At 44.8% G+C, this 25,614-nt stretch overlaps 1 pseudogene; it reads right to left on the bottom strand.

Moving 5' to 3' along the window:
* Window positions 1–16,029: 16,029 nt before the first annotated feature.
* LOC124967041 (40S ribosomal protein S8-like) lies at window positions 16,030–16,698 on the bottom strand (annotated as a pseudogene).
* Window positions 16,699–25,614: the final 8,916 nt, after the last annotated feature.

Raw genomic sequence — 25,614 nt, 5'->3', positions numbered from 1 at the left:
GCATCTAGGTGACAAGTGATGGATCCAGAATTCAAATCCCAGCAGGTGAGATCAGAACCCAGGGTGCTAGGTGCTAGACTTTTGCTGCTCCCATAGCTTACAGAATTGTTTCACATTTGATGCCTTTTCCACAATTATTCCCTAAAGCTTACACTGTCTCTAACTCCTTGAAATGACCACATATAATGAGAAAATAAAATCTGTGCTAGTTGCTCGATGCTGTATAACAAATTATCCCCAAATCTGGTAGCTTAGCACAGTATTCACCACCTTAGCTTCTAGAAGTCAAATCCATGCTCAGTTTAGCTGGATGCCTCTGGGTCCCTCACAAGGCTGCATTCACAGGGTCAGTCAAAGCTGCTGTCATCTCAAGGTGGAGCTGGAGAAGGATCTGCTTCCAATCTCACTTACCAGGATGTTCCTTGTGGGCTCCTGGCAGAGGCTGCCCTAGCTCCAAGTGATGGAGCTAGCTCCATCCTCTGTGCAACTCACACAAGGATAGTGTGGGTCATCAGAGCAAGGACTGGAGGAGGGGTGGGGTCATAGATTTTTGTATCCTAATCCTGAAAGGGACACCCATTGCTTTTGCCATATTCTGTTCATTAAAAGTGAGTCACTAGGTCTAGCCCACCTGCAAGGGGAGGAAAATGCAGGAAACCACAAATACCAGAAAGCAGACATCACTGCAAGCCCTTTCAGCAGCTGTCTAACACAGCTGTCCTCAGAACAGGACACCTGATGGGTAAATAAGAATTGGCCACCATGCACGCGGTGGCTGGGGAGAGACTGGGGTGGGGCTTGGTGGTGTTAGGGTACTTCAAGGGAAAGCAAGATCCTCACGGGAGTAAAGTGTCAGCATAGGGGGAAGCACCCAGATGAAGCAGGGTGGAGCCATATGGATGAGTCCAGAATTTTCACCCTTCTGTGAGCAGTGAGTAATGAGTGAGGCATTGGAGAATGTGAGAGGGTGATCATCTGGAGGCCATTACACTGGAATCAAGGTGAGGAGCTTGAGAGAGAGAAAATTTGGATGAAGAATCCACAAGCAATCAGCACACAGAGCAAGCCATGGTTCAAATCTTGAAGTAGTGGAAAGTGCCTACTAGGTCAGACCCGATTCCACACTTGGGTCTGCTGGTCTAAGGGGAATCTTTCATCCTCTCATCCTTTTAGAATTTGGAGAAAAAGTGACCTTCTAGATCAAACATTCTGGTTTTCTGACAAAACTTTGAGGTGATTCGTCCGTGATAGTCTTACGAGCTCTCTTGTGTACACCTCTGTGGTTCTCTGCTCCCCATCATTATTATCATTATTATGACCTTTATCTTCATTTGAGTTTTCCTACAAATAAAACAGAGACAAAAATTTGAGAACCATCTATGTGGTAGGTGATACCAGGAAACACTAGTGAGGGGAGGGGAAGGGAAAGAAGAAGGGGGGAAAAAACGATAAGACATTCGTGTGTGTTATCAAGCACATCTGCACCATGGAAAGCTGAACTTAACCCCACTGGCCACCTCTGGAGGACAGTGTAGAGCACACAGAGTCACCCCACCTGAGGGACGAGGAGGTCCAGCCCATCCCTGCTGGACAGCTGCTTCCCACCCCGATGCTCTTGGGCACATCTCAGCCCAGATCTGGAGGGCCCCCCTGGCCAGAAAAGAAGGGCCCTCAGGTGGGATCACAGGAGTTGGCAGCCAGGAGCCTTCCTGTGTGGGGTGAGTGCTGAGCAGACAGCAGGGGGCCTAACAAAACCTAATGACAATAATAATCAAGGTAAAAGTACTTTCCTATAACGAGTCTACTTAGTCCTCTCAGAAACGCCAGTTCAGTCCTCGACACACGAAGTTTCTCAACAAGTGTTAATTAAACTTGTTCGTAACACCCTCATGTTGTCGGAGGTCGCGGGGCTTGTAAATGTCAGAGCCGGGACTCCCACTGGGTCATCTGGTGCTGAGTCCATGGGTCCCTAGCCTGTCGAACAAGGGAAGTGTCACTGCAGGCAGGGGTCCTGCCTGGGCTGCGGAGACAAGCCGGGGAGAAAGGTGCACCTGTGATAAGCAGAGAACCGACTGCAACATCGCCATCTTGCTCGGGGTCAGTCCAATTAGCAGCATTTGTCTGATAAAATTATGAAGAGGAAAACCCCAGAATGACCCGCAGGGCTGCACATGAGACTGCGAGAAGAACAAATGAGGGCGACACAGAGTGCAGACCAGCTGTCTGCGTCAGGCCTGAGCACCAGATTGAAAAATAATCAGAGTTGATTTGCATTTCGTTTCTAGGGGCCAGACGGGCTTATCCTGTTGGTCATAGGGGGGATCCCACCCTCAGAAAGGGCCCCACCAACTACAAATTGGTTGATTCCTTAGCTGCATTAATGCCTGGCTCTGATTGCGTCTTTGATTCTGGAACCTTGATGTTATTTCAGTACCGGGTCCCTGAGGATGGATTCCAAGCAGACTGTGGGGTTGGAGGATTGCTGGAGAGGTGGGGCAGTCGAGGCAGGAGGAACAGGCCTCGGGAAGGGCAGCGGAGCCACGCTCCTCCCCTTCAGTAACCGGCCGCATGACCTTGAGCAAGAGAAGGGGGTGCCGACCCCATAACTAGTGGTCCTACTACGTGTTGGCGCTTTTGTGATCCCTTGCAGGGGATCAGCTCAGCAGCCTGGTAAAGTAGGTGTTTTCACCTGCTTGGTACAAAGTCTGAGTTGTTGACTTGCACAGGGTCACCCAGATATTAAGCAGAGGGAGCACTTGAACTCAGTTCTGTCCAACTTCAATCTCCTTTCTCTTTTCTCCCTCTGTGCCTCAGTTTCTTCTTCTTCTTCTTTTTTTTTTTTTTTTTTGAACCCAGGGGTGCTCAACCACTGAGCCGCACCCCCAACCTGTTTTATTCTTTATTTTGAGACAGGGTCTCGCTAAGTTGCTCAGAACCTTGCTAGGTTGCTGAAGCTGGCTTTGAACTTGTGATCCTCCGGCCTCAGCCTCCCAAGCTGCTGGGATTAGGGGCATGCACCACCCTGCCTGGCTGTGCCTCAGTTTCTTTACAGGCTTTCTGGGACTATTGCATCAAATATATCGGTTTTCTAAGGTTTAATTGGTTATGCACATGATGTAGAGTATTGGAGGGAGCAGATGACCCAACTCTTGCTCTACTATTGGCACCATTTTGGGGAAGAGGTAACAACAGACACCTCCATGGCATGTGCCTTTTCCGCCCTAGCTGAAGGAGTCCATCACTTGGGAAAGGGCTCCTTGGCATCCACAAATCATTGGGACAGGGTATGGAAAGTTGGAAAAACCCAAAAGGAATTTTTTAAGCCCGATTTCCTTTTATTATTATTATTCATGTCAGGAGTCCACTAGGGAAATCTTTATCTGCATTAAAACATACATAAGAAGGAGGAAGAAGAAAAGGCAGACAAGAGTGTGTCCTACAAAGCGCTTCTTTGAGCCTAGCTCTTTTCCTCTGTCAAGTTCTTTGCTGCACTCTCCACAAAGATGGAATCTGGGTTCAAGGTTGAATGGAAGCCGGCTCCTGATGGAACGCATATCCCCTGAACACACCTCTAGGAGATTAGCCCGTCATTAAATATTTGTAGGATAACAGGAGAAGCCTAATTTAGTTTTTGTTTCTTTCTCTCTGTGGTTTAATCACAGATGAAAGAGACTAATAGCACTGCAGAGCTTTCTGGTGATCAAAGGCCAATCAATCCTCTTTGTGGAGTAATTAACTATTTGCTAAACTTGCAGAATTGATTTCCATTTAGGGCTAAGAGAGAGGGTTTTAAATGAAGACCGATTCGCCAGGCGAGAGGAGGGAATCTCCGGGCTGATGCCAGGAGATACTGAGGGTGATGAATTGGAATCTGCTAATTAGAGACTGAAAAATACAGCCGGAACCTGACCCTATTCAGGAGTACTTTAGGGGAAGGATGGGCAGGAGCAAAGGTGGATGTGGACTCTGTCTTTCTCTGCCAGGCAGCTGTGCACTCTTGAAGCAGGGGGACGTAATGGCATCCTGTTTGGGACAGAAAAGTCTTGATTGCAAGCAGGTGCTGTCCTGGGGACACGGTTGGATACTTGTCCAGAAGCCAGGGTGGAAGTCTGCAGATGACAAAGCTCTGGAAAAGGATAGATACCCCATGAAATAAGGGCCCCTGGGGAGAATATTCCCCCAGCACAGAGCGGGCACCCTGGCCATTGGGCACTCCTGAGATTCTACTCAGGCACTTGAAATTTGCACTAGAAATTCAGTCAAGAATTTGGATCCTATTGGCATCTCTACAGATGCCCTGAAAATTTGAACAGATAAATATACTTTCAGCTTTAAATGAAAAGTTCATGCCAGCTTAAAACTATGAAGACTAGAGGCAGCCTAAATAATGCTTCTGTTTAGGGTTGCCAGATAAAATACGCAACACCCAGATCAGTTTGAATTTCAGATGAACCAGTAATTTTCTTAGTATAAGAATGTCCAAAATTATTTGTTGGTTTAGCACAAGTATGTCCCCGATGATTTGGAGTTTCTTTGAAATTTAAATTGAACTGGGTGTCCTATGCTTTTATTTGCTAAATATCCCAGACCTATTCTAGTTAGATTTTGGCCCTGGACTTCCTCAGTTACAACCTCTCTGAGCCTCAGTGTCCTTCTCTAAGGAGATTCTTAGCAATATCAATTGTTTAGTTATGAATATTAAAAGAAATAACTGAATGCCAAGGTCTTCATATAGCATAGTGCCTGGCATATTTTATGTTATTCTTAAATGCTATACGGCATGATCAGGGATCACTATTTGATAAAAATAATAATATTAAATACTCTTTTTGAGGTTTCATCCTATCCTTTATCTCCAACTTCTTTTCTTCCTTTCTTTGTTCTTCTTTCTCTCCTTTTTCTTTTCTTTTTCCCCCCTTGCCACTTGGGTCTATACTAGCAGCTTTAATGTTATTTTGTAAAGTGCAGCTTCTCTGTTCATTGTTCCCAACTGCAGTGGGACAGGAAGGGTAAGCAGCCACAAACTGGCTCAAGGTCCTAATTGTCTGATCTCAGCCATGACCTATGACCTCTCTGCTCTTCCATTTCCTCAGCTGAAATGTCAGTGATATTACATGTCAGATTAAATGAACTAATATAAGGAGAGCACTTCCAATAGTGTCCGGCACATTAGCCTCATTATTACTGACAATATTTAGGTGTTAGCTTGGGCACCCCTGAAATGCCCCAGTGCAAGCTCACTGCAGCGCCGCCCTTGGAGCCAACCTGGACACTGGTGTGAGCCAAGGAAGTGAGTAAACGGATGCCGGTTGGAGCTTCGGTCCCCACAGTTCCTCTCTGATCAGAGGAGTTCAGTACAAACCAGAATGCCTTTGGGAGGATGAGCCCATGGGCGGTGGTAGGGTTTGAAGCAAACGAGAATATTTTCTTGTCTCCTGCAGACTAGTTCTGAGCAGAGCTTCCTGGCAGGTCAGTTGTGATTGAACAGCATTTCCTGAGAACTTAGAGGATCAATTTCCCTGACGGCCACTGCCACCTCGACCTCCTTGCCACAGCTCTGCAGATTCCCCCTGGAGTGGGTCAGCAGGCAGGCGTGGCTCCTCAGTGCCCTGCTCCAAGACTGCCCGGCTCCTGGGAAAGCAGCATAGCTCAGGCAGAGACTCGGGTGGGGTCCGCTGGCCCTGAACCAAGCCAGCTGAGGGATGACACACTGCGCAGCACTTCCAGTCGATTAGGGGGCTCTGGATTTCATAGCACATGAAGTCCCAGAGGATGAAAAGATTCAGGAAGGCTGAGTCTATTGGATGCCCCTCGTCCTGTCCTGTAAGTGGCTGATCACGACTCTTATTAACACTTCATGTGTGCCAAGCATGGCTCCAGAACTCAGCTTATCCTTCTAACAACCTGATGCTGCAGGTGCCATATTTAACCCTATGTCACAGATGGACAAATACAGGCACAGAGAGGTTAAGCTATTGCCCCGGTTCACACAGCTATCTGTGGTCCTTTTGTCATTACAAAGCACTTTAGCCCAGCTCCACAAATAGATGCTGACTTATGCTTTCAACAACACAAGATACCAAGTACTAGGAACACAAGGATGCCCTGGACCCCAGTCCTGCCCCCCCATGGGCTACAGGGGTAAAGTAAAAGGTTGTGTATGAGGCCTTCTCAGTCTTGTTCTGCAGCCTGGGAGAAGTGTGTATTTCTCAAGGGATGAGGAAAGGATGGGTGGAAAGGAAAATGGTGGTCTTTGGGTTCCTGCATCCAGATATCATTAGGATATCCTAGAAACTGTATCAAGGTTATCACATCCTCATAACAGGCCTCCCAGCGCAGGGGACCCACTGGGGTGTACACTTCGTAGTGATCAGGTGGAAGGTCAAATGTCGTGCTCTATTTGGCCAGCTACGACCTTGACCAAATGACGTGAGTCTTTGAAGGGAACGTGCTCTGCTGAGAGGTCACCTCCCCAGACCTGCTTCCGTTGGCTATTCCCACAGATGTAACTGGAACCAGGCTGCCAAAAAGCCTTCAGAGAAAGGAAGAGGTTAAACCATGAAGCATTTTTGAAGGATTCCATTTGATTCTTTGTTGTAGATTGAATTCACCTATCAAACCGCCAGGACTTGGTATTCATCTGCACGTGACCCGGGGCCTTCGCAGCGCCTCGTAAGCAGGGGCAAGGTGCCACTGAGGACGGAGCGGCACCAAGTCCCCACTGTGCTTTAAATTATTTAGGAAGGAGAAAGGGAAGTGGCCAGGGGTGGGAGGAGGGGAGGGTTCCCAAGTGGTGTTTGGAGAAGGCACCTCAGCGTGGCCCTACCCTCTCCTGGGCTGACCAGAGGCATATAAATGCAAGGGCTGCCGTGAACTGACTCACTGCTGGATAATTACGTTAGGGACCAATACGGCCTGTTGAAAATCAATTCTGTTGGACCAGTGTGTTTGTTCGGAAAGCCACTCAGCCAATTCAGGAGTATATTAGGCAGCAGGCCCAGTGCGGTGACCTCTTCCGGATTGGGGTTGACACTTGAACGAAGGCGTTTGTCCAGTTAAAGGACAGTACTAGCAGCAGGCTCTTATCTCCCCTAAATTGGATTACTCAGATCTGCTTGTTCTCTTTAAAGATAGCTACTCTTGGGTTTTTCCCCCTCTCTTTCTATCTGTCTGAGATGGTTACCTGGTGATTACTGTTTAACTTGCCATCCTTATGCATTCCCGGACAGTTAACACTGAATGCCACCAGTGTCACTTCCCTTTCCTGCATGGGGAAGGTCATCTGAGGCTGACACCTCTATTTTTCAGGTCACTGGTTGGACCAGCAAATGGGTTTGGATCCTGATGCGCTGGGCTGTGTGTTCTCTTGAGAGATCCATGGTTGGCCAGTGTGAAGTGCTTTCCAGGAAGCACAGCCGAGGCCTCAGGAGAGCACAAACTTCCTCCACACGCACCGGTTGCCTCCGAAGGATTATTCTCCAGGGACTTTCCTTGGCTTGAAAACTCAAAACTGCTCATCAGCCAACCACCCTTGAAAGGGAGCACCGGTGTCCACCAAGCCGTAGACCAGGGCTGTCTCCAGCTCTCCAGAGCCCTGCAGCCCTCCGGTGATGGTTTGGGGCACGGGAGAAATGAAGACCAAAGGGGAGCCTCTCTGAGAAGCCTGAGAAATCCCACCCAGGTCCACCCCTCTTGGTTAAGCCTTGGCTCCCTGGATTTGGAACAGCTGCCTTCTTCACGCCCAGAGTTGTGCGGGGTGTCAACAAGGTGTCAGAAAGTCCCGTGTACTCTTCTTGAGAGAACCCAGGAAAGACTTAAGGCTGCAATTATGGTTCTTTTAATGACATAAAATCAACCATTTGCTTTGACAGTGAGGATTTCGCTGTGATAAAAGGTGGGCCACGCACACCGTCAGCGATTCACCTGTCCGTATTCCAAACCCTGTCAAACAATTAGACTGCAAGAACGAGCGGCACCATTTCCTAATGAAGCTATAATCAGGCTGCTCCCTCACCCAGAGAGAGCAGATATTCGTGTCCAGAATGGAGAAGGTAATCATCAGGGAAAAGGGTTTGCATAAATCAGAGGTGGCTTCAGTGCAGCATGCTAGAGGTCCATTATAATTGGAGTGGAGGCTGATGGAGACTCAGCCTCCCCCTCTAACCATCCCACTTGAAAGAAATGAGAATTCACTGTGTGGGGAAAGACGACTTGGCTTCTGAAGTAAACAGGAAGGCAGAAGCCATGGATACCAGACCTGATTCTCAAGGATCCAGTGAAATGTGAGGACAGGAGAAGAAAGAAGAGAGGAGAGGGAAAGAAGCAAGAGGAAAGGCAATGGAATAAGAGGGAAAGGAGGGTAAAAGGCAGAGAAGGAGAGAGAGGGAGAGAGGAAGAAATGGAGGGAGAGATGGAAAGGAGGAGGAAGATAAACTAGCTTTCCACCCACACTTCCTTGATAACATCTGTAGTCTTTATCTCTCACAATGACTGTGAAAATTAAACCAGATCCTGTGGGTGAAAGATAGAGCATAATCACCTTTATTAACACGCTGCTAACAACCCCAGCTACGGGAAAGCCCTAAACAGGATCTCACCAACCCTGTTTGATGGGGTGATTGTCTGTTTGGCTAGAGGTCGTTCCTCCCATCAGTTAGATTCCCAGGAGGTATCAGGATTCCAGTAAGAGGACCCTGGCGGTTGGGGAGGGAGGACTGCAGTTAGGGACATTGGAGGTGACAGGGAGCCCCTGTCCTGCACCCTTTCCAGATTTGAAAGTTTTCTGTGCCTTTGCTGGAGAAGAACAAAGTCGTCGAAGCACTGATCCCTTGGGGGCCCTCCAGATGGAAAGGTCTGAAAAATGAGTCCTTGGGAATCCACCATACTTTGACTTGTTATAGACATCTCGAAAGGGAAGAGGAGTCGTGTAAGATCTTGTGTGCCCCCAGACAGGATAACAGAACTATCCCTGTTCTTGCTGTAGATTCTGTTAAAAGTTTATTTTCACACAGTATTTTAATAAAAGCATTGATCTCCCATCAAATCAATGCACTGAATTGCCACAAGAAGGAACCAGGTCCCCTACATAAACTCCTAAGCTTTGTCCCCAGTGAATGAGAATCTGCTGGACCTCCAGTAACTAAATTTTTCTGGGTCTCTGGCTTTGCCTCTCCACCTTCCTTGGTGAGGGCTGGTCATCCACGAGGGAAATTTCCCATCTATAACGGGGTCCCACCAGAGTCTCCCAAATGAGCACCAAGGTTTCACTGCGAAGAGGGTATGAGCATGTTGCTTGTGCCAATTTGGCTTGTGTGGCTAATTGCTGTGTGCAGAAAGCGACACCTGTGAAGATCAGTCCATCCTCTGAACGCCAGACTCTCAAAGTCAACGACAAAGCTCTCCGGGTGAAACCCATCAGTAGAAATGCCTGTGGAAACTTCAAACACAGCTTCAAGTGGAAAGTGACTGAGAGTGAAACTTTAAAGATCAATGAGAAAGCTAAATTGAACGAATTCTTTCAGGGTCTGAAGAGGATGGAGGCTGGGGGCAGGGAGGGCCAAACGATGCACCCCGAGGGTGAAGGACCCTTGCTAGAGAGGCGATTAACAACCCATTGCAGAAAGACTAAGCTTCTCCCCGTCCCACAGAAGACGGGGACAATGAGGCTTTTCCTTAGGACCTTGTTTCTAACCAACTTTAAGAAAGCTTGGAGCAGCGGAGTGCTGGGGATGTAATTACATGGGGTGTGACTTGGTGACCAGAAGTGGCTTTGGGAGGCTGGGGGCTGTTTTCTTTCAAGAGGTCGGCCTGCCCAAGTTCAAGGAGATGAGTAAACAGAGATGGAGAAGGCTTGTTTATGGTGAGAACGAAGCAGGTCACACTGGTCCTGTGGAAGGGGTTTGTGAAGTTGCTTTCCACCCCCCTTATCCAGTCGACTTCCTAAGGAACAAGCTTGATATTCTGCCAGCTTTTTAGAAAATACTTAAATATCAAAAGTTTTCACTCTTTCTGTGTGTGCAGAACATCAGCTTAAGGCCCAATGGGAGTCAAAGTTCTTGCTTAGCATACAAAGGCTTATGAGTTTTATAGTGTTCGGGACTTTAATCTACAAAGTATAATTTAATCCTTTTTGGGCTATCTGCACCACAGAGTCCTGGTTGTAAATAGACCGTATGGTTACAGCGGAGGCAGCCACAGCTGCCTGCCTCCATCACTCACCCTTAGTAAATATTTCTGCAAAACAGATGAAATTAACTACTGTAACAGATAAATAGAGAGCGTGGTTCTCAGAGCCCATGCGTTACCATGGCAGTCATGCTTAAACACAACTGATAGCTCCAAGGTGAGGCTCAGCCACTTGCCAATACCAATGACTTTTTCTCCCTCTGAGACCTGCTGCACCTGGTAGCTGGTGAGAGGAGGGGGCGTGCACAGAAACACTCATGGACCAGTGAGGTCACAAATCCCCAGTTCAACCAAAGACAGCAGACCCTGATACACTGATGTGCCTGGAGTGGCCCTGCAGCAGAGCTGTGGGCGCCATTTTGGATTACAGGAATCCCTAGTTCTGGTCATCCAGGCCTGGGAGGGCAAGGGAACAAAGTCAAGACGACCTAGTGGTTCCCTCGGGGCTGCAGTTGTACCAAGAGAAAGGAATTATTTCAGTTGTGAGTTCTGTGTCAGGAAGTTGAATCAGGTGGGAAAACTTGTCTGGGATGATGTGGATCGGGCACTTACCTGGTAAATTTGGATTTGGTAGTCGTTTCAAAAAGTAAACATTCATCCGACTGTCTCCTCCCTGTGGTGTGGTATCACAGGGATCTAGATTTGAATCCAGGTTCTTGCAGCCAGCAGCTATGGGCACCTGGCCTGGTTTTTCAACCACTCTGAGTTTCAGAAGGATGATCGTGATGATCTGTTGGAATGTTCAGTGTCATTTTTAAGTAAAATAACAAAAACAATTATGGCAGTGGTGAGTAGTTAACTCCATGGTTTGGGAGAAGAGGCTGCTATTTCTGCCCTGGCATTGCAAGGTCACAGTCTCTTTGGCAGGGACTGTGCCACCCTGTCCTCAGTGTCAAAGGGCATGATAGCTGAGGGTGATCCATTCCATAGCTCTTTCATCCGATCAGAAGTTTCTCTTCACCTCAGCTGTCACAGTGCTGACTGAGTAGGCAAAAGTTTGTCTGTCTTCTCCAGAGCTTCCTGGGCAAAGGGGGCCTATGCATCCAGTCATGTCAGGGAGACAGATGGCAGAAGAATCCAGAGCGTTACAGGAGTGTGAGGTTTTCAAAGACCTGTTGTCGGTGGCCTGGGAGAGACAGACGTTTCCCTGAGGGCTGGGAAAGTTCCGAAAGGCTGGCAGAAGGTGCCTCCATTGGCACATCACACCGGCTCTGAGCCTCTGACTGCAGTGCCGAGGCAGGGTGGGTTCAGCCAAGGGTCTCACAGCCCACCCAGCCGGGAGGGGCACTGATGGTGGGGCGCAGGTCCCTGAGCCGTCAGGAAAAGAACCTAAGGATGAGAGCGGTGTCGGGGAGAGGAATAGCTGCCTTAGCCTGACCTGGGAGCCACTCCCAACAAACGATTCGGAGCTGAGAAGAGACTCCAAGGAGAAGTCAGAGCCAGGATGTTCCAGATCCCGGCCGTGGTTGAGGCTGTGGCCCACCATGCCCCGAAGCAGCAGGCATCAGCTGGAGTCACCCTGGGATATGGCAGAACAGCTTTCAGCACTTCTCCCTCACAGGTTCACGTCATATTTGAGGCTGGGTCTAAACGGATAATATTTTTTAAAAAAAGACGAACACAGCAACTTAAATCCGGGACCATTAAAAAATGCTGTTAACTGAGAACAGAATTTTTTCCATATGGATCATATTCACACCCTTTAAGCTATAAGTGGGACTGAGTAGGTCCACAAACAGGATAGGGTATTGGTAAAATCTGATCCAGCTTGGAAAACAAAGGCCCAAGGGACCCAGCTTATCTCCATAGCCCCCAGGTCTCTGCATAAGTGTTAAAATAGAGGCGATCACCATCTTGTTCTCAGAGAACTGTGAACAGCATTTTTCTTTGTTTTTTATTTTCAAACTTATGATAAAAGCAAACAGTATGAAGAACTCTGCTACCGTCTTCAACCAGCCTCCCTTCTGTCTATACTTGGTCCATTTGCTTTATACACCTCCCTTCTCTCCTACCTCCACTCTCAGTCTCTTCCTCCCTCCCTCCTGTCTTACCTTTCCCACTCTCCTCTCTTCCTCTTCCTCTTTCTCCCTTTTTATCTGTTTCTCCTTCCATACTATATATACACGTGTGTATATATACATACATATGTATATATGTGCATATATATGTGTATGTGTATACATGTGTATATTTGTATATGTAGAATTTGTATCAATCATGTGAAAATAGCTGACATTGTACCCCTTGATCCCTAAATATAAGAACAAGGATATTGTTTTACATAATCACTGTACAATTATCTAAATCAGAAAATTGAACATTTTTATCGTACCATCAATTAATCCACAATCCAGATTCAAATTTTCTCTCTTCTTCCAGTCATATACTTTATCCAGAGACACATGCTGCCTTCGGTTGTCACATCTCTGTGGTTTCTTTTAAAGTAGAACAATTCTTCATTCTTTATCTTTACCTGTTCTTTTTCTTTCTTTAACCTTGACATTTTTGAAAGGTACAGACCATTTATTTTGTAGAAGGTTACTCAATTTGGGTTTGTCTGATGTTTCCTTGTGATTAGATCCAGGTGATGAATTTGGGGCTGAAACACCCCAGAAGTGATGTTGTGTCTTCCTCCGTGCATCGAGTTCCAGGGAAATGATGTTGGGTCGGTGCCATTATTAGCGATGTTATCTTTGATTACTTGGCTAAGGTGGTGTGTGCCAGGTTTCTCTGCTCGAAGGTTGCTGTTTTTCCCTTTGTGATTAATATGAACTTGGGAGGAGATGTTGGAGACTATGTAAAAATATCCTGCTTTTCATCCAACTTTTTCCCTCCCCTGGACAGACAGTTCTCGCTTGGATCTGTTATTACTGTGATATTTGCCAAATGATTTTCTGATTCCATCATCCTATACTTATTAGTTCAGTTCTACTGCAGGGAAGAGCTTTTGCTTTTCCCCATTTAATGAGGCACTTACTTGTTCATTTATATCGGTATGAATTCATGGATTCTTCTGGAATATTCAATGGGTTACAATCTTTAGTGTCATTATTTTTGACACTCGAATTGTCTCAGAATTGGATGGTGGGAGACCTTTTAGTCCTTTTCATACATTCTCTTATTTTTTTAAGCACTTTCTTATTTCTGGCGCAGGATGTTCCTGCTCATGTTGTCCCTTACCTGCCCTGGAGTCAGCCACTTCTCTAAGGAGTCCTGGACCTTTTCAGTAAAGAGGGGGATTTTAAAGCCCACCCGGCATCGGAACTATGAGAGTGTCATTATTTCAAGGTCCTCTCAATCAATAGGGGTTGGAGATAGTAGGTGGATGTTTAGATAGATATTTAAACCACAAATATGGGTACATTTAAACCTTCCATGCTTTTAATTCCAACCCTATTATATTGTAGGCTTCTCCTTTTTTGTATATTTGGGGAGAAAAAAAAAACTAATTCTCCATTAGTAAGACATCTAGTTCTCATTTTTATCAATATATTCATTCACTCGCTCAATCCTAGAAAACAGAATGTTATTTTTGATTGCTCATGCATACCACCATGAGAAACTAATAGTCTTCTCTATATCCTTACACATCATGCTGTCTTTAAGGATATGTAGTCGAAACCCTGAATTTACAAGTCACTTGGGATTGTGCCTCCCCACCCAACCCCAGGTAGCATCCTAGTTGTTCATTCGAAATACATTCTGGTTCATTCGTTTCTGTTAAGGGCTTTCTCCCATCCTTATAGATTTGGTTTTAGTATGTAAATCATTAATATAATTAAACAATTCAAAATGATTCAGAGAAGCGTCATTTCCCCTCCCAACCCTCCCACCCCATCCCCATCCATCTCTGACAAGTAACCAATCCCTAAGCCAGGCACAGTGGCATACGCCTGTAATCTCAGCAGCTCAGGAGGCTGAGATAGGAAGATCATGAGTTCAAAGCCAGCCTCAGCAAAATCAAGGTGCTAAGCAACTCAGTGAGACCCTGTCTCTAAATAAAATACAAAATGGGGCTGGCGATGTGACTCAGTGGTGGAGTGCTCCTGAGTTCAATCCCAGGTAGAAAAAAAATACTACACACACAAAAACAAGTAACCAACTCATCATTTCTGCTTTTCTTCCCAATGTTTCTTTTTGCTAAAATGAGTAGATACATGTATAATTCAGTTCTTCTTCAGAATAGCACTCTAATTTTTGTCCCCTTAACAATACATCCTGGAAAATACTCCACGTCAGCTCAGAGAGCTGGTCCTTATTCTATTTTGGACAAACCGTTGTACTTGTGTGATTGTCCCAATTTATCCAACCATTCTTCTCTTTGTGGACACTTAAGTCGTTGGCCTTTATTCTGCCATCATGAACAGTGTTTCCATGCGTCACTTTGTGTATATGCATTTTCACATATACAGTTGAGCAAGGATTTTCAGGGGAAATAACCGGGGGACAAATTCCTAAAAGTGGTATTGTTGGGTCACTGGTGTGTAAATAGGTAGTTTTGCTGGACATTGTGAAATCCCTTAACTGCTGTACCGATTTTCATTCCTTCTGATGAGGTCTGAGAACACTGGCTCCCTTTTGCCACACCAGCAGAATATATTAAGTCTGAGAGGTGACAAATAACACTTCAAGGTAGTTTTTAAAAATTCTTTATTTAGATAGAGTTTACCCATTTGAAGTGTAAAATTAAGTGGATTTCAGTATATCCACAGGTACCTGCAAACTTCAGCACAAGTGAGTTTAGAAACTCAGTATCTTTTACCTGCACTTCCTAACTCCCCAGGACCCTAAGCCCTAAGCCAGCATTAATTGACTCTTCCTGTCTATAGATTTACCTGCTTGGAACATTTCATGAATATAGAATCATATGATATGTGACCTCTAGGAACTGGTTTCTTTTACTTAGCATTTTGTTTGCAAGGCTATTCCATGTTATAACATGTATCAGAACTTAATTCCTTTTTATGAACAAGTAATATTCCATTGTATGGACATACCTACCACATGTTGTTTATCCATTCATCTATGAATGGAAATCTGGGTTGTTTCTGCCATTTGCCTATTATGGATAGTGAGACAATAAACATCTGCAGGTAAGATTTTATAAGAAAAGATGTTTTTATTTCTCTTGCAAACATACTCAGCATTACTAGGTCATATGATAACACTATGTATAATCATTTGAGGAGCTAGCAAACTGTTTCAGTGGAGTTTTTATTTGTATGTCACTTACTGTGGCTGAAATGGAACATTTTCCCTGTATTTAAATGTCATTTGTTATATCTTTTTAGAATCATTTGTCCATGTCCTCCTTTCAATTTAAGAAGCCCTATAAAGAAAATGAGGGAGGGAGAAAGAGAGAGAGAGAGAGAAAGAAAGAGAAAGAAAAGCTCTGAATATCATAGACGTTAGTCTTTTATCAGTGATACTATTCCCATTATTTTTCTCTCATTCCTCATGTGTCTCTGGATTTCACTTACGGTGTTTTTTTTTCTATGCAAACTTCTTCTTAATGTTCACATAATCAAATTGATAATCTTCTGTTACTTCTGAATATTGATTCAAGTTAGAGATCATGTCTCTGCACTCAAGAATTCGCCTGTGCTTTCCTGGGGGGCTGGTGGGTTCGTGCTTTGGGCTGGCCCTCTGTCCACTTTGGAGTACATTCTGATGTGTGGTCAGAGGGATCGCCCTACTTGGCACGGCCTCCGCAGTTGTCCAGCTCCACTTATGAAGAAGATCATCTGCACCCGTCATTTCCCCGCCCTCCCTCGTACATCCTGAGTGTTCATGCGTACGTGGCTGTACCCCCAGACTCTGCGTTTTCTTCAGACACCAACACCATCACGCTGTTGGAACTCTTTTTTTTTTTTCCAGAGCATTAAACACCTTTATCACATGAGCTAAGACAGAAGGGAGGAGGACTTGTCGGCCTCTCCGGGCTTTGCTTTTCCTCAGACAGGACTCCTACTCCTTGCCTCCTAGCACATAGCCCTCTGCTGGGCCACACTGTCCTGGTCTCCATGCAGTGCAGGCAAGGAACCTGCCTTCTGGAACGCTCCTCCAGGAGAGTGCTCTTAGCATTCTTCTTCCTTTCATCCTGTTTCTTTTGAATTTCCTTTGATTGCTTTTGGTTTAAGATTCCTTCCTCCTCAGGAGTCAGCGTGGCCCGCTTCTTCTGGCCCAGGGCAGTGGGTAGTGGGACTCGTACCACTGTGGGTACGGCGAGCTGCCCGTGAGCGCCATGCAGCTCTCCACCAGGGTCTTGGTGTGGACCAGCTCATTATTGGACGCACCATAAACAACATCAGTGATCCTTGTTTTGCAAGGTCAACACTCAGAACCTCAGGAGAAGTTCCCCACATCCAGCCTCAAAACCCTCAGACGGGGGGCAGGGGCCCACCTTAGTGTTGGCAGCAGGGCTTCCCAACTTCACTTCCACTTCTTGTGGTAGGGCTCTCTCTTGTCCCCAGTCTTGCAGAACTTGTGCCAATTGCCTCAAGAGATGCCCATCACTCAGTGCCAGCTAGAAATACATGCTGTTGGAATTCTTATGAGCAAATTTGTTGACCACTTGGGCACCTGGTCTCTTCCCAAGACTCTACTCTCAGAAAGTCCTTCTTTGCAGCTAAGCTTCATCTCCCTGCCCTGCTGCAAGTTATGCTTCCTTCTTCTCGTGAACCCACAGTTCTTTGTTTGCCTACCTCTGGGTCAGGTGCTCTGAGCTTCCTTTATGCAAATGAGGCTCTGCTTTTCAGCCTAGAGGTGACTCTCTGAAAGCCCTGACTGCTGACTTTACAAGTAATTCACCTACTTTGTCAAGCAGTGCTGAGTCATATAAATGCCATTATCGTTTTTGTCATTGTCCCCATCAGCTGAAGTAGACGTGGCTTCCTTTTTCACCTATTGTTTCCAGCAAGTGAAGAAACTGCTGAGGCTCCAGAGAGACTTTAGCTTTGGAATGTCCCAAGTCACAAGCCCAAGAGGTCAAGTCGTGTCTGCAAGATGTCACACGGGCCAGTGTCACGCACTTCCTCTTCCTGGTTGCCAAGTTGATTTATCTCACGAGAGTTGGATAAGCAGCCTGCCCACCCCAGTGAATTTTTCTCTCAAGCTCTTGGTGTGATGGCAGAACATCTAGTTGAAAAATGTAGATTTTGCTTAAGAAATCGTTCTAAAGAAGAACAAGAAATGAGCTTTCTAAAACCTATGTCTCCCACTGTTAGATAGTAGGATATAGAGTCATAGGCTTGGGACAATTAAGCTCTAGACAAGATCCCACCCTCCAGTTCATTCACTCACAACTGGAGGACATAAGTGGGGGAAGAGAGAGACAGGCACGCACAACGTCCTCGGAAGGCAGACGAGAATGGAGAAAAAAAAGAAAAAGAAAAAGTTGCAACAAGCCATGGAAATGTAGAAGACAAACGATTCATTCTGGGGCTCCTTTGGAAGAGGTAGGACTTAACAATGGTGTCTGAAGAATAAGTTGGATGGCCCAGAAAGACAATCAAGCATTAAAATGGCTTAGGCAAAATTATAGAGGCAGAAACATGCATTGGGTTGAGCCACATGAAATTGCTGATTTGAGATCAAACAGTCACATATTGGCAAGTTTATATGCTTGAATCTAATTTGATTTGGAATACTATAGCCTTGTTGTAGGCCTCGTAGACTGATAGACTAATTTGAGGGTTTAAGAGACCTTATGCTAAAGAGAAAATGAGTACCTGAAATGTGGATGTGGGAGTTGACAGAAAAGATGGAAGGAAAAGTCACTTCAGAAATACAGTTGGCATCCGCCACAGTGACCATATCCAATCAAGGTCAAGGGAGCCAAGTCCTACAAAAATCTCTAACAGGCCCTCTCAGGAGAACTGGGAGGATCCCAATGATATTCAACCACTCATTTTTTCATCCCAGAAGTATTCCTTGAGCACCAACCGCAGGATGTATTGTTCTGGGACCTGGGAACACAGGGACACACGTCCAACAGAGAGACAGGAATGAGTAGAACAAACTAACATATGACCTAATGACAGAGAGAGGTGAGCACCAGGAAGACAAGTTATCCAATGTAAGAGAAATATGGAGGTGGGAATTCCTAGGGTAATCAGGGAAGGACTGAGAGAGAAGGCAATGTCGAGACAGAGATCTGAATAACATCAACGAGGGGACCTTGGAAGGCCTGGGGAAAGGAAGTTCCAGGAGAAAGCAGGAAGTCTAGAGGCCTAAGGCCAGTACTAGACTAGAGCATTTGTGGGTCATCTGTAAGGCCCTGGACAACTGGACTGAATCAGGAAGCAGGGAAACCAGTAGATGGAAGGGGAAGGATGGGGCCAAAGTTTGGTTTTATGTTGGCCATGCTGCATTTTGAGTTTGGAGAGATGAACTTTTAAAGTTCATCTAGCTCCTCTGTGGAAAAATAACTGTCATGGGATTAAAATGGAAGAGAACAGATTTGGTGGGGGTGGTAGGAGGCAATTAGATCAGCTTCTGGGTGAACTGTGACATTAGAGCCACCAGAAGCTGCTAAGGAATTAAAGACCTGGATAGAGAGGAATAATGCATGACTTCCTTTTCCCAGGAGGAGGAAGGAGAGTGGTTTGCAAAGAGAATCCAGGTTTCTGGTTTGGACATGGCAAGTTTGACATCTAAGCAGAGAGACTGAGCAGGCACTGAGGGACATGAGCCTGGAGCTGAAGGGAGAAACTGAGACCGAAGGTCTGACTTGGGGAATGATCAGCATGTAGACATATTTAAAGCTCTGAGCTTGAATGAGACCCAGAGAGTGGTAGGCAGAGAATAGGATAAGCTTGATGACTGGTCTCTGTGATGGTCATTGTTTACAGATAATGAAGAGAAGGGAGAACTAACAAAGGAGACTTAGGAGGAACTCATGAAAAAGCTAGAAGACAAGGAAGGTGGGTGTTATGGTTTGGATGTGAGATGTCCCCTAAAAGCTCACATGTGAGACAATGCAGGAAGTTTCAGAGGAGAAGTGATTGGGTTGTAAAAGTCTTAACCCAATCAGTGATTCAATCCCTTATGGAATTAACTGAACGGTAACTGGAGGCAGGTGGAGTGTGGTTGGAGGGAGTGGTTCATTGGGGTGGTGGCTTTGGGGTATATATTTTGTATCTGGAGGGTGGAGTCTCTCTTTTTCTCTGCTTCCTGGTGATATGAGCTGCTTTCCTCTGCCACACTTTTCCGCCATGATGTTCTGCCTCACCTCAAGCCCTGAGCAATGAAGCCGGCCATCCGTGGAGTAAGACCTCTAAAACCGTGAGCCCTCTAATAAACTTCTCCTCCTCTACAGTTGTGATGGTCTGGTCCTTCAGTCACAGTAGCAAAAAAGTTGACTAAAACAGTGGGGCGTCCCAGAAGCCATGTATAAGCAGTGTTGCAAAGGAGACGATGTGGCCAGCCCTGCTGGTATTACTGAGACTATTTCATAAAAAGAGGATAGAGAATTGACAAGAAAATTGGCAAGAAGACTGTTGGTGGCATGTTAGGATATAAAATCTAAAGAGAATAGGAGGCGAGGAATGGAAACAAGAGAGCACTCTTTTTAGGATACTTGCAATAAAGAGAAAGAGTAAAGAGAAGTGGTATTTGTAGGGGCACATGGAGTCTAAGAGGAGTTCTTATTAAGGAAGGGATAACTTATCATATATTTATATGCCAAAAATGATCTAATGGGAGGGTGACGTGGTGAGTGGTAAGTGGAGGAGAAGGGCTTGGATTGAAAGCGCAAGCAGGAACACTGAGCTGAAACAGAGGCTTGAGTCTTGCCCGTCTAATGTTGGACTTAGTGCAAAGGACAGTGTATTAGTCAGATTTTTGTTATCATAAAAAACATCTGAGACAGGCTACCTTGTAAAGTAAAAAGGTTTACTCGGGTCATAGTTTTGAAGGCTGAAGTTTCAGGCAACATGGAGTAGGATCCAGCAAGGGCTCCTGGGGTACTTTACCTCATGGCAGATAGAAATGGAGGGAGCACATGTGAAGGCAGGTGGTCACATCTCCAACCAGAAAGCAGAGGGAAGGAGCGGGACCAGGACCAAGTTTTATAGCACCCTCTCAAGAAAACTAGTGTCCCATGAGAAATCTTTTCTGAGGGCCCACCCCTACTGGGAGGTCCACCTCCTGAAGGCCACCCCACATCAACATTACCACCCAGGGCACCAAGCCTCTGACTCTTGAATTTATAGGGACATATCCAATATCCAAACCATCATAGATGGAGATGTAAAATTCATAGGTTTGGTGTTAAAAAAATAAAAATGAGGAAGTTTATTCTTATTGTTTCTATTTTCTTGGTGGAATAAGCAAGTTGAGAATTGGGATGGAGAAGGAGGTATTGAAGGTTCAGGAGAAAGATTAGGGTAGAAAGCCACCATCTTGGAGAGTGGGTAGGTGAACTGCCCAGCAAAGTTCAGCTGAGATTACTGTGCAGGGCAGGGGATCCACAGGATATTTGTGGTCTTCCATTTAAAGTGAAGTCAGTCAGCTCAGCTCCATTGTTTCTTCATGTTCTGCTACTGCCCAGTTGCTGCTAAAGACCAGGCAGAGGGGAGATTATTTGGTTTTAAGAAGAACTAGGGTTTTGATAAATAAGAACACTGGAAGGAAAGAGGGTCACAAAGAGGTTGGGAGTATGCAGGAGGGGGGTTTTAGTTGGGCACCTGGGAATTTAAACTGGACAAGAAGGGAAGTAAAACATGAGGCAGGGATGGGCATACAAAGGAGGTTAGGAGCCCCAAAGGAGATAAAGGAGTTGGAATACTAGAAAAAGTGACCTGGAAAACAAGGTTAAAAATAATGGAAGGCTTTGAATAGAGAATTTTAGAAGTGATGAGACTGGTAACGATGGAGTCCAAGGTAGGACACGGCAGCAGTGATGTAGAAGTGTAGGGAAAAGATCCTTAGAAGCGAGGGGGTCAAGCAGCGGAGGCTGGTGTGTTAGATGGGTCATCTATGTGGATGTTAAAGTCATCAAGAATAATGATGGGCAATGAGGGGGACAATGACAATGGCATAAAGAGGTTCAGTGAATCAGCAGATGTACTATGCATGGTGTTCAATGACAGCAATGAGGAGGGGCATTGGGTGGCACCATGTGATGACATGTGTCTCAAAGGAGGCTTGGGAGGAGATAAGAAAAGTAGCCTGGAAACCGTGATGAGGACCCTTATCACCATCCTGACTACGGTATATGGGAGGTGAAAGGAAAGGTCACCACTTAAGGGAACTGCAGAGAGTGTTGGTAAAGCAGAGATTCACAGGAGAGGTATAGGTGACAGGGGACTTGAGTGCTAACTGATCATGAGTTCCAGAGCACATGGTATAAGGATTTAGGGAGCATAGGGATGGATGGAGAATTGGGTCAGATTAGGAACTCAGCCATGGAGGACAAGCATCTGGGAAAATGTGGGTGGTTTGGAGCCTTGGACTTGCAGGTAAACTGAGACAAATAGAGATGTAAACTGTGATGGTATTGAGTCTGGTGGACTTTTAGGGAAAATTGTAAACCATGGATCATCTTGAGAAGGTTCCTTTGATGGACAGTGGAGATTGGGATTTTTTTGTTTGGTTTGTTTTTGAGTGAGAGGGGATGATGAGAAAGGAATTTGAAATTGTGGGTGTTATAAATTTGATAAAGACTGATGATCTCTAAGAGTAAAGGGGGTCAGTTGCCAGGATGGTGGAGAATAGATTCTTCATTAGTAACAGGGAAATATGGACTCAGAATTGTTAAGACAGTGTAATATGCTGATTTTAAGCCTCAGCTATATACCTAGGAGTGGGATAGCTGGGTCAAATGGTGGCTCCATTCCAAGTGTTCTGAGGAATCTCCACACTGCTTTCCAGAGTGGTTGCACCAATTTGCAGTCCCACAAACAATGTGTAAGTGTACCTTTTTACCCACATCCTTGCCAACATTTATTGTTACTTGTATTCCTGGTTGTTACCATTCTGACTAGAGTAAGATGAAATATCAGAGTAGTTTTAATTTGCATTTCTCTAATTGCTAGAGATGATGAACATTTTTTCATATATTTGTTGACCATTCATATTTCTTCTCCTGTGAAGTGTCTGTTCAGTTCCTTTGTCCATTTATTGACTGGGGTATTTGGGGTTGTTTGTTTTATTTTGTTTGGTGCTAAGTTTTTGAGTTCTTTATATATTCTGGAGATTAATGCTCTATCTGAGGTGCAGGTGGCAAAGATTTTCTCCTATTCTCTAGGCGCTCTCTTTATGCTTTTGTTTCCTTTGCTGTGAAGAAGCTTTTTAGTTTGATACCATCCCATTTATTGATTCTTGATTTTATTTCTTGAGCTTTAGGAGTCTTATTGAGGAAGTCAGTTCCTAAGCCGACATGATAGAGAGATGGGCCTGCATTTTCTTCTAATAGATGTAGGGTCTCTGGTCTAATGCCTAGGTCTTTCATCCACTTTTGAGTTGAGTTTTGTGTAGGGTGAGAGACAGGGGTTTAATTTCATTCTGCTACATATGGATTTCCAGTTTTCCCAGTACCATTTGTTGTGGAGGCTATCTTTTCTCCAATATATGTTTTTGGCACCTTCATGTAGTATGAGATAACTATATTTATGTGGGTGTGTCATTGTGTCTTCTATTCTGTTCCATTGGTCTTAATGCCTCTTTTGGTACCAGTACCATGCTGTATTTTGTTATTATAGCTCTGTAGTGTACTTTAAGGTCTGGTATTGTGATGCCTCCTGCTTCACTTTGGAGAGATTAGAATCAAGGAGCCGCATGCTGAAGGATTGCTTTGACTATTCCGGGCTCATTTTTCCAAATGAATTTCAAGATTAATTTTTATTTCTATGAAGAATGTCATTGGAATTTTAATAGGAATTGCATTAAATCTGCATAGTACTTTTGATAATATGGCCATTTTGATAATATTAATTCTGCCTATCCAAGGACATGGGAGATCTTTCTATCTTCTATGGTCTTATTCTTTCTTTAGTGTTCTGTAGTTGTTTTAAAAATATTTTTAGCTGTGGATGGACACAATATCTTTTATTTATTTTTCTATGTGGTACTGAGGATCAAACTCAGTGCCTCACACATGTTAGGCGAGTGCTCTACCACTGAGCCACAAACCCAGCCCTGTCCTGTAATCTTATTGTAGAGATCAAAATATTATGGTGACACGGTCACATCAATATTTATAGCAGCTGAGTTCACAATAGCTAAGGTATAGATCCAACCTAGGTGTCCTTCAACAGATGAATGGATGAAGAAAATATGGTATATATACACAATGGACTATTACTAAGCCATAAAAAAGAATGACTTTATGATATTTGTTAGTGAATGGATGAATCTGAAGACCATTATGCTAAGCAAAATAAGCCAATCTCAAAAAACCAAAGGCAAAATGTTCTCTCTGATATTTGGATGCTAACACACAACAAGGGGGAGAGGGAAGAATAGAAATTCAGTTGATTAAACAAAGGGGAATGAAGGGAAGGGAGCGAGGACAGGAATAGGAAGGACAGTAGAATGAATCTGACTTAACTTTCCTACGTGCATCTATAAATACACCACAGTGAATCTCCATATCATGTACAACCCCAAAACTGGGAACCTAATTAGAATAAGATGTACTCCGTGTTTGTATAAATATGTCAAAATATACTCTACTGTCAAGTATAACTAAAAGAACAAATAAAAAAAAAAGAGTTGTTAAGACAGCAAAGAGAGAACATTACCACACAGTGCCTTCGCCTAGCCCCTCGCACCTTACAGGTGCTTAGAGTGAGTTCCCCGCTTTCCACCACCTTCCATGTGACCTCTGACTTCCCCTCTGAATGCACATGAGTGGGCTCCACAGTACCTATGGGAGGATGGATATGGATCCGTATAGAGCCATCTCCAGCTGTTAAAGCAACTTAGGACGCATGCATGGCTGCAGATGGCTAGAGGCAAAACAGCACTGAATTAGAAGAAAAGGAATCTGTGATGTGCAGTTGATAGACATGTGGCCCAGACATTTCAAGACAGTTGCAAAATCTCCATGATGGCCAGGCCAGCTGCTGGGTGAATCAAAAAGCTTTGGTATATTTAGGAACATTAGAGTGAATATATGAAATTAGGACAAATGTCATCAATACTCTCATCCCAAGTCTTCATTGGCAACTAACAATAAAAATAGCTGTCAGAATTTCATTTGAGTTTATTGATCACTTTACAGAGTGACAGGTGATTACATCAGTACCTTAAATACACCAATTAAGTGGAAAAAATAGTCTTCAGCCAAAACTTGGCTTCTGGTAACATTAGACAAATTCTGAAAAGTTACATAGAGTGAAAGATAGACAAGTCCTTTTACTGAATGTTGTTTTTCTTTTTTATCAGTTTATCTTTTAATCTCCAATCCACTCCAGTGTTTGTTGAATTCAGAACGGTAAAATTTCTGGAAAACTTGAAGTCATAGGAAAAAGAAATCTGTCATTTGTTTCTTTGATTTCTTTGTTATCTGGGGGGGAAAAAACACAAGATCTAGCAAATAACATTTGCTAAATATTAATATTACCACCGTTATCATTACAACAGATTGGCATCCCTTTCTGGCTAAAATTTACTTTGTTAACCTAAGGAAATGAAACTCATATTTCTTTTGTTTTGTTTTCCTGAAAATTACTCACCCTTGGGATGTTTAAAACTGGGTTTGTCACAGAATCATTAGTTCCTCATTCGCTAATTCAGTTTACCTTTAAATGTTTGGAACTTTGTTGGGAATAGAGCTGCTGAGTTGTTGAGTGTTTTTGGTGGATTTTCCCCCCTTGGTGAGAAGTGCAGCAAACTCAAGAACAAAACAAGTCATCCACATTAGGGTACAACAAAGAAAGTTCTTATGTCAAGCAGATTCAGAAAGCATTCATCTTCCAAAAGGGAAAGAGAAAAGAAAGGGAGGAAAAGAGATCCCCTTACCCAATTGAATGGGAGGTCACAGGACGGGAGGGGGTGGGGCTGGTTTCAAACCTGGCAGCCTGGAAGCCTTCCACTTGTCCCGTTTCTGTCCTGGAGCCTCTTCAGCCTGCGGCTCCTTGATTCTAATCTCTCCAAGCACAAAGGAGAGCAGCCGAGTGGCCACTCTGCAGGTCCTTCGAGGAGCAGGCTGAACAATGGCAGCTCTACCAACCTCAGGGGCTGCCGGGGACAGGAAGCTGACCACAGGGAAGGCACCGGGTCCCACTTCCTTAACTTTCCAGGACTGAAGTGCTCTCCTGCAGGCAAAACTGCATTTTATTCTTGCCTGTAAGTTTGTTATTCTTTTTGTCCTGGGCATTAGAGTAGTTAATGAGTTTCCTCCTCTTACTGCCCTTAAGCCCTTGCCATCCCTTCGACCCCCTGCAGGCCGTCCTCTGTCCCTGCCTCCATGAAAATAGCCCT

This window comes from Sciurus carolinensis, chromosome 16, assembly GCF_902686445.1.
Source record: "Sciurus carolinensis chromosome 16, mSciCar1.2, whole genome shotgun sequence".
Lineage (NCBI taxonomy): Eukaryota > Metazoa > Chordata > Mammalia > Rodentia > Sciuridae > Sciurus > Sciurus carolinensis.
This window is presented reverse-complemented; position numbering and strand designations above follow the sequence as displayed.